We start from the raw sequence: 11053 nt of genomic DNA on the forward strand, positions 1-11053 counted from the left end.
ATAGATTCATAGTGATATCCTTTATAGATTCATAGGGATATCCTTTATAGATTCATATTGGTGTCCTCTGTAGTTCATATTGGTGTCCTTTGTAGTTCAACAGCAGGGTGACATTTACATGAATTTAGTATTAGATGTTTTAGTCGTTGAGACTGTGTGTTCTTTGTTGAATCATTGTAAAACAGTTTCAGAACGGATTCAATGCAATCTTCCTTTTTGAATTAATTCCATGCTGATACAATGGTATTGATACCTGACAACCCATCCTCGCTAATCCAGGGTGCAACATTGCCATTCAGTTACAGGGATTTACCTGGACCATTTCAGAGTCTGATATTCAGCCCTAAGTCTAAAGCAAATGTCAGTAGTAACTCACCTGCGGAATCAACCAGTCATGACTATGGATGGCGCTAGAGCTTTGGGCTTATACTTGACCGTAATAAACAGTCCCTCGGGGAGTCATGCAACGAGTTGGAGGGTTGCTAGGTGGTCGGTTTGGTTGTTGTTTTTGCCGCACTCAGCAATTTTCCAGCTATATGGCGGCGATCTGTAGATAATCGAGTCTGGACCAGACAAACCAGTGATCAACAGCATGAGCATCGATCTTCGCAATTGGGATACGATGATGTGTCAAATATATTTGACCGTAATAAACAGTCCCTCGGGAGTCATGCAACGAGTTGGAGGGTTGCTAGGTGGTCGGTTTGATTGTTGTTTTTGCCGCACTCAGCAATTTTCCAGCTATATGGCGGCGATCTGTAGATAATCGAGTCTGGACCAGACAAACCAGTGATCAACAGCATGAGCATCGATCTACGCAATTGGGATACGATGATGTGTCAAATATATTGAAAAATATTATGGACCAACTTTGTTTTGAAGTTATGTCATCCTCATCTCTTATCTCACAGATGTTCACATTTTTGACAGAATGGCTCTTTTACTATTGCATGTTTGAATCAGTCTCATAGAACAGGAATTTGTGTGAAAGGTTCGATGGTATGTACAAATGGAGTTGCTGCACGCTGGACGATCGATGAAGGTCAGGTTCCTTGGTAACAAATGGTATCTACTCAGTTTGTTAAAGCAAAGACTAAATGAAATACTCACTTGTAGATAGTGTTGTAGATTTCCAGTCCGTTAAAATCAGGTATTTTTCTGTGATACTGTTCATCTGTGGTGAAGATCTGAGAACACCTCCATAGTAAGGGTGCAGGATAAGTAAGTGTGCAAAATCAGAATAATGATCGGGATCAGAATAATGATCGGGATCAGAATCATGATCGGGATCAGAATCATGATCAGTATCAGAATTATGATCAGTATCAGAATTATGATCGGGATCAGAATCATGATCAGGATCAGAATAATGATCGGGATCAGAATAATGATCGGGATCAGAATCATGATCAGGATCAGAATCATGATCAGTATCAGAATTATGATCGGATCAGTATCAGAATCATGATCAGTATCAGAATCATGATCGGGATCAGAATAATGATCGGGATCAGAATCATGATCGGGATCAGAATCATGATCAGTATCAGAATGATGATCAGGATCAGAATTATGATCAGGATCAGAATTATGATCAGGATCAGAATTATGATAAGCCAATCAGCATTGTGTCTAAAGTCTCCATGCAAAGGTGGGATCTTTTTCTGCGTCTCTAGAACAAATGCAGTTGGGGGGTTAAAATGAAAAAAACTTGACTTGATGGTTAATGTTAATGAAGGTTGCCTTCATCGTCAGGCGTTTCGGCCGACCTATCCCGCCTCGGGATGCATGCCCGTCCTTGGATATTTTATTAATCTTGTTTGTGAGCACTGTTGCATATGGATCCATATGAATGAGTTGTTGTGAGACATTTGTGTTCTGTCTTTTCATGTATCTGAGATTTCAATTTCTCAATCAAGGGTATTGAAATGAAGCAAGATATTTGCTTAGTGCAGAGAATAATGCTCATCCATCATTTATTTTCGAGAATTAACCTGCTCATCCATCATTTACTGGCCCTGCCCTGCCCTGCCCTGCCCTGCCCTGCCCTGCCCCCTGCCCTGCCCGCCCGCCCACCCGCCTGTGTTGACAGATCTTCACACAGAGAGACAGAGACATATCAGGGTTAATGATCTGATTTTAATGTAATTGGTAGGTTTCCAGCTTTGACCTCCCTTGTGTGGTCTATCGCTTCATACTGACTGTGATTACCTTGTACATTTCTCTCATGTCTACACATCACCTCAATATATAACCAATTATTATGCAGTCTCCAGCAATATACATGGCTGTGTATTTCCGTTGCTCATACAATGTAGTCATTGGGTTGTTAGTTACTTGTGCTTCTTGCTTTACAGTGATATTATGTACGAGATTCGTAGTTTAGATCAAATGATCAAATTTTTGTCACTGAAAGTGACTGATTGCTCAAAAACAAAAGTTGTGAAATCCCTATATTGGTGAAATGCTTTAATGTTGTAATTTTGTTATTATTTTAACAGATTTAATGTTGCAAAAGATGTTTTTAGTGCTTGAGTGCATATCATCAAAGGGGAATAACTGCTGTGTTGCAAATCCTATCACTCGGCTTCCAGTCATTCAGCACTAACTGATCACAACATGGATGACTTGGATGGCAGTTGTCACTCTGGCTATAGAAGTGTTGATGTTTCATAATGGCTTACTTACTTTTGTTTTGTTTGTTTTTTAAATACTTTTCTTCCATCTAATTATCTCTTTGAGTGGGATATGTTGATGCTGACACTGAGGTGCTAATGATTGTCCATGTTCCGGTTTGCGAGACCCCCGCGATTCAGACTGTTGTTGCCACATGTCACAGGACGCTCTGGCGGTACTTCTGATACCGCTGGAATCCAATTGTTAGTCAGTAAGCAGACTGTTATCAAGAAATGTTGACGTCTTCCCATTGGGAGATCACAGTAACATACATTACTCTCAGTATGTATACATCTGGATCACGAGACAATGAATTGGACAGTAGCCATTTCTTATTTTAGAGTCTCCTTTTTCTTGTGATTATAAAATGGAATTGGCATCCAGGATTAAAACCAGCCATAGTGCAAACATTTTATCAATGCTTAACATTACTGTCGTTGCTATGTCACCTAATGGTGGTGATGGAATTGGGTTCAACGTCGTGCTTGAGAATATTTCACTCATATGACGCGTGCATGCGTGTGTATGTGGCTGCTTGTACTAGTCCAGACGTAAGCTGGTTTTATAGTGCTAGCCCACTGAGATACCATGCCACAGTGAAGCATGAATACCCCACTCAGACACATTATACTGACTCCGAGCCGACCAGTCCTTGTTGTACCCATTAATGCCGAGCGCCAGGCAGGGACCAACAAGTACCATATTTTAACGTCTTTTGGTATGACGCTGTCAGGGATCGAACCCAGCGACCTTCCGCACTCCGGGCGGACGCTCTAACCACTACACAACGGAGGCGGTCTTGTCACCTAATGTGGCATAGGGGGCGTGAGGGTAGCCTAGAGGTTAAAGTACTCGTTCGTCACACCGGGTATGAAGATCTTCAATGTGTATCAAATGCCTGGATCCAGTGGAGAGTATATAACCAATGAGCATTCAGCTTACATACACTCTCAGGATGTATACAGATGTCTCATGTCATTGGCTGACTGAAAATAGACACACCTACTTCTACATCATATATTGACTGAGTCCATTCATAACTGATGGAGAAACATAAGGTATACAGTGCGTAAATATTCAAAATTTATGTAAAAGGGGACTTACTGTATATATACAGTTAGAGATCATCCATTTTTTACATACCACTATTCTGTCATAAGACATGATGTTCTGTAATTCTCTTGATTAGTATATATACTCTTGGAAACAAATAAGGGAACACATGAAAGTACAAGTGTTCCTAAATTCTTTTCAAGGTTTCTTATTATGCTTTGTATTGCACTGTGGCTGAAAATCTGAAAATGTATAATAATAAGTAATTATAATAATAATTATAAATAATGATAGTACATTTATATGGTGCTATTTCCAATGTCTAAGTATGTAGATTCTAGAAAAGGATAAGTGGCTTGGAGTGGGAACTCAGTTTGACCTGATGGCTGACATGTCCGTGACATCGAGAACACAACCAATGGCGATCCTTGTCACTTTCCGCTGATGGTGCGCTCAATTCTGTGTCTGTACCATGTCCGCACCTCGACCCGCCATATTGTATATACCCTGTCCTATTCTGTCGGCCAATCTGTTTCGGCACGGTCAGTATTTTCCTGCTCTTTTACACAGTTTTAGTTTCTTGACCATTTCTTGTTTTTCTTTTATGTTTCTGTTTTTAGTTGGCAGACTGTATCACGTATGAAGTATTCCGTGTTTTGTTTTATCTGTTGGTTTCCCTGTACATTTAGATGTTGAGATTAGCATTTTGTGATAGATATGGGAGTATTGGTGATGTTAGCAGTTGTGTATGCACTAATCAGAAACTACTTTCCTTAAGATATACCTGTGTGTAGGGCTGGTTAAGATCGATAATCGGAAATATCGTTGATGGGATGAATTATTAATGCTTATCTATATTATGAAAATTGTCTCATCAATAATATCATCCTTAAATTATCATGATGAAATAACTTTATAATTTGCTTAACTTATACACAATAATATTAGATCAAAATTCAGGGGGGTTGGGAATGGGGGTTGTGGGCTTTTGAATTCTGTTTATTTTTGTTCGTAATCCAAACCTAAATATGCCACCATTCACCAGCAGTGTTAAATATTTTGATTCTCCCAGATTTTGGGCATTATTTTGCTCATTTACTTCTCCAATATTTATCATATTCAATAGATATTCAGTTAACGATTATCACTCTCTGTGATCTATATCGATAGCTAGCCCAACCTATGTGTGAATATTTCTGTATGGCCATAGTTAGCTAAAGTGTTGCTACAGAATTAAAAAATAACGACAAACGACAGCCTCTGTCTAAGGTGTGTTCTCTGGCCTTGCAGTGTTTGACACCGATGGGGACTATCAGTTTGAAATGCATATCAGGAGACGTTTTAAAAAAAAAATATTTCCATGAGTTATCTGAAGGAAAAATTAAAAAATATCTGATAAGAAAGAAGAATCAGTTTGTTAAATATCAAATTAATACTTGAATAGTTCAAAACTGTTTTGATTTGTGTTCATTGTGGTCACACTGTAAGTGTGCTGTATTAAGGGACTAGGTGTATCTTTCAAATACTTCCTGTGTGTTTTACATCTATAACATGGGTACCCGGAAGTATTGGAACACACTATCAATGTAATAGCAGTGTATCGTGCAACTGGAACTGGTGGTAGCCTTCATATACTCCCTGTATGTTTTACATCCTTAACATGGGTACCCGGAAGTATTGGAAAACACTGACACTGTTGTCTTCACATTCTTGTATGTTTTACATCGATAACATGGGTACCTGGAAGTACTGGAACACACTAACACTGTTGTTTTCACATATTTCTTGTATGTTTTAAATCCATAACAAGGGTACCAGGAAGTACTGGAACACACTATCACTGTTGTTTCTCACTGTTGATTTACCCATGAAATGGGTACCTGGAAGTATTGAGCTGGGGACATACAGCTCACTTTATGGTTAATGATAGTGCCATACTGTAACAATGCCATTGTTTGGAAATTTGAAGAAACCTGTTTAGTTTTTACCCTTCTTATTTTTCTCTGTATACAATAATTGTAAAATATTTGTCAGGGCATTGTGGGTCCAAGACATACAATCGAGATAGTTGATGCTAACAAGTCAGAATTTAGGAATAACATATGTAGGTAGGCATTTTATGTTTTATTTATACAGTTATATTCCTATAATTTCATAGATGTTTAATGTAATTGCATACATTTATGTAGTTAAATATATTTGTGTTTTGCAATAGCTGCTAAGTTGCCAGAGATCTTGTTAGTGGATCAGTCATATTCAGTTGTGTTTGTGAATGTTCTTGCCACATATCCAGCGTTTATGCAGCGTTTATCCTGTGTTTATTCAGTGTTTATTACAATACAATCAGAAGTTTGTATATAAGAATATTGTCAGCTGAAGTTCCATTGAAAATATCAGATCAAGAGGCAGTTTTAGGATTCTGAAAAGAGTGAGTATAGTTTTACACCGCTTTAAGCAATATTGCAGATATATCACAGTGGGGAACACCAGAAATGGGCTTCACACATTGTACCCATGTGGGGAGTCAAACCTGGGTCTTTGGCATGACAAGCCAACACTTTAACCACTTGACTACCCCACGGTCCCCATTCAAAAAGATTTTGTGAAGCCCATATCTGGTGTTCCCCGCCCTGATATTGCTGAAAGCAGCGTACAACCATCCTCACTCACTCAAGAGGAACAAACGCATGATTAGTGTATCTGAAGTAAGTGCAGCATGTGCTCCACTCCTGATCTGCCATTGAGATGGTTGGATGTCTTCACTTGCTTGTATTATGACTTCCACCTGTCTCCTGATATCTGTATGTTCATGTCATGATCACACTGGTAGTAACCATGTCTCAGAACTTGACCTGGCCTTCAGTTCCTGTATCTTGAAATTTGACCTTGACTTGAGTACCTGTATCTTGAAATTTGACCTTGACTTGAGTACTTGTATCTCGAAATTTGACCTTGACTTGAGTACTTGTATCTTGAAATTTGACCTTGACTTGAGTACTTGTATCTTGAAATTTGACCTTGACTTGAGTACTTGTATCTTGAAATTTGACCTTGACTTGAGTACTTGTATCTCGAAATTTGACCTTGACTTGAGTATCTGTATCTTGAAATTTGACCTTGACTTGAGTACTTGTATCTCGAAATTTGACCTTGACTTGAGTACTTGTATCTTGAAATTTGACCTTGACTTGAGTACTTGTATCTTGAAATTTGACCTTGACTTGAGTACCTGTGTCTTGAAATTTGACCTTGACTTGAGTACTTGTATCTTGAAATTTGACCTTGACTTGAGTACCTGTGTCTTGAAATTTGACCTTGACTTGAGTACTTGTATCTTGAAATTTGACCTTGACTTGAGTACCTGTATCTCGAAATTTGACCTTGACTTGAGTACTTGTATCTTGAAATTTGACCTTGACTTGAGTACCTGTATCTCGAAATTTGACCTTGACTTGAGTACTTGTATCTTGAAATTTGACCTTGACTTGAGTACCTGTGTCTCGAAATTTGACCTTGACTTGAGTACTTGTGTCTCAAACCCTGTACATCACTTGAGTACCCACATCTCAGAACCTACGTCTCAGAACCTACTCTACACACAGGTCGCTGTGTCTCAAAAACTGCCCTGCACTTCTGTACAAATGTCTCAAAACCTGACCTGGACACAAGTACCTGTGTCTCAAAACCTCGACTTCAATACCTGATGCCGTACAGTTAAATGTTTTTGTTTGTTCTCTTTACATCACGTTTGTCAAAACACATCCAGACACTGTCCTGTTTGCCTTCCATGTCTGTAGCACGCTTTAACAATTTGAAAATGTGAGTTATCTCCCCTGACTCGAGTCCACAACAAATGACCGAAATCTGACCCGTGATTGAATGCGTGGGAACTGAGTGTTTGCCTGTATAAATGTCTAACAGCACATCATGTTCTTGAACTCAGCCAAACTGTCTCATCTGTGTTTTATTTTCCAAGTTCTTAACCAAGGAAGAATTTGCTTGTATGTTTTTATATCCATGTACAATAATATTGTATTGTTATATTTTCCTAATTACAGCCTATTAATGATGAGATCCTTATCAAAACTGCAACAAATTTTTTTCACCTGGTTGGTGAGTAGGGCTGGCTGAAATGATCGATAATCAGAAATATCGTTGATAGGGAAATATAATTAATGATTATCGATAGGAAAATTGTGTTAACAATAATATCATACAACTTTTGTGATAGAAAGTAGTTTTAATTTTCTCACACAATATACAAAGTTAGGACTTTATATATGGTCTGCTTCTAAATTATGTTTGGGACACTGTTTTGTTAATAATCCAAGCAAAACATGTAATCTCACCAGTGTTGTGAAATATTTTCATTTCTTTCAGACATTTTTGGCATTTTGCTCAAAGCCACGTCTCTGATATTTATCGATAATCAATCAATATTTAGTTAACAATTATCGATCTCTGTGATCTATATCAATAGCCATCCCTATTGGTGAGGTCTTATTCTAATTTTGTATTTGTTTGTTTTTGTTAGTGAGTGATATGATCCTAATCAAAACTCTCAGAATTGAATTCCGTAGTTTGCAGAGCTGTATGTTGTTTGCAGACCAAAGTCTGTCTTATTCCGAACATGGCTGATACTGCACAAGGCAGTGAGATGGCATTGTGGGTAATTTTGAGAACATATTATCTGTATCAATATACATAGCCAATTATTTTTGTAAAAGTTTGAAGAAGACATTCCTGATTTTCTAGAACTTACAAGAGCTGTAGTGTAAGGGGATGGAAACTTGGTGGTTGAAGGTAGCACAGTAGAACCAGTTGGTATAAGCGACTGGATTATCAAACAATGTAGCTACTAACCAAATTTTCATTATCATATGAACCAAATACCCCCAATTTAAACACCAAAAGAAGTTCAAGAACATTCACATTTTTCACATGACTATAGTGATCCGAGCCATGACATAGTCATGTGAAGAAAGTGTGTTCTTTTAGTTCATTTAAGTGGTAATGCCAGACCAATTATATTTCTTGTTCTATGGATCCGCCGGTCATATTTTTTCAAGAATAAGAAAAGAAATAAAAGGTAATTTTCCCCACTCAAAAAATAAAATCCTAATGTTTTATTGGTCAAAAATGTAAATTTACAAGAAATGTGTTTTTTATATCGTGTTTTGCCTTCATAAATTGTCAAAAGTAAAATCCTTGTAGTATTTATTTATTTTTATTTCTATTCTTTTCCCCTCCTGCCTTTAGGTTTTCTGAGTACAAAAAACCGTAAAACAAGAAATAAAATTGGTCTGGCCTAAATACTAATTTTTGTCCAAGAAACAACATGGGTAATTTAAACAAGGTACGACCCATGTCACATTCACAATCCCTTATCACGTTTGAGGGGTGGTGGGGTAGCCTAGTGGTTAAAGCGTTGGCTAGTCACGCCGAAGACCCGGGTTCGAATCCCCACATGGGTACATTGTGTGAAGCCCATTTCTGGTGTTCCCTGCTGTGATGTTGCTGGAATATTGCTAAAAGCGGCGCAAAACCAAACTCAGTCAGTCAGTATCACGTTTGAGGTGAAAGGCCTACAGCTAATAGTGAGGGTTAGGGATACCTTTTGAGTTTTAAGATATAGTCGTAAAAATATTTCATAAATCATGGCAGACATTTTAAAGATGATTACTAAACAAATTGCTATTTTTCGTTGCTAATTATTTACCCTAGAATCCTAACTGTCCCATGTAGGGGCTGTCATGTAAGGCAGAACATTTCACTTATTTACTGCCAGCTTGCAGACTCATTAAACAGATACAGAATTGTGTGGGATACTTAACTACAATTACTAATACATCTTCATAGTTTGATAGCTTTTTCTTTTTTGTACATCATTTAAATCGTTAATGTTGAGGTCTGGATGTTGACATCAATGCTACAGCAGACTCTCATATTTAAGCACTTTTTAGAAAAGGTTGTGGTATTAGAATAAGTCACCAGGAGAGACTTAATGGATCGGGTAACTTGGGTTAACTGTATTTCATACTTTGACAACATGGATCGTTGCTCACAATATCGACCACTAGTTTGTCTACAAGGCTGTCATAGAGATGGAATATTGCTGAGTGTGGACCTGAACAACACACAACACAAATTAGAGGTTGTAGTGTGGGGTGTGAGACAGTGTATCCCAACCCATGTTGTCCGTGGGACATTTAGAAAATGTAACTACTCCCATTATCTGAGTTAGATAGCAGTAGATTGGGTATTTTTATATACGATATGTTTTATCGGTGCATGAACTATGTCAGCTTTTACAAGGGACCTTTGTTAACTACTGTCACATTCCCTGACGTTAATGGTCCATCAAAACACTGGAGGTTACAAGAATACTTTTTATTATCTGAAAATATGTTTTTCCAAAGTGTTGTTTTAGTTTTTCATTTTGCCATCTTTTTTACATTGCCTTTTGAGTGGTCTTTGATTTTACATTTTGAGAAGGAGTTTAATCAGAGGCTGTTATTGTCATTATGACATCTGCAATGTCTACAAGCTTGACAAGAACGACTATGCACATCCCTGTACATGTTAATTTACAACAAAATAAAGCTTTGCTGCTGGGGGCATGACCAGCATGACTACTCACTTGTCTTTGTTGAATTCATAAGGGTCAGTCTGGAAACGGGTTGTCCACTGACCTGAAGAAATTGTCAGACAGATAGACAGGCTATATTTGGGGAAGATACTGCAATAAGACACTCAGGCCATGCTACTGTGGTAAGAAAGTTTGGTTGTGCTGCTGCACTAAGACAATCATGTTATGCTGCTGCACTAAGACAAACAGGTTATTCTGCTGCACAAAGACAACCAGGTTATTCTGCTGCACAAAGACAACCAGGTTATGCTGCTGTACTAAGACAACCGTGTTATGCTGCTGCACTAAGACAAACGTGTTATGCTGCTGCACTAAGACAAACGTGTAATGCTGCTGCACTAAGACAACCAGGTTATGCTGCTGCACTAAGACAACCGCGTTATGCTGCTGCACTAAGACAACCATGTTATGCTGCTGCACTAAGACAACCATGTTATGCTGCTGCACTAAGACAACCAGGTTATGCTGCTGCACTAAGACAACCAGGTTATGCTGCTGCACTAAGACAACCAGGTTATGCTGCTGCACTAAGACAACCAGGTTATGCTGCTGCACTAAGACAACCAGGTTATGCTGCTGCACTAAGACAACCAGGTTATGCTGCTGCACTAAGACAACCGCGTTATGCTGCTGCACTAAGACAACCACGTTATGCTGCTGCACTAAGACAACCAT

Source organism: Haliotis rubra, unplaced genomic scaffold (genome assembly GCF_003918875.1).
Source record: "Haliotis rubra isolate DU_JTF1 unplaced genomic scaffold, ASM391887v1 Scf461, whole genome shotgun sequence".
Classification (NCBI taxonomy): Eukaryota; Metazoa; Mollusca; class Gastropoda; order Lepetellida; family Haliotidae; genus Haliotis; species Haliotis rubra.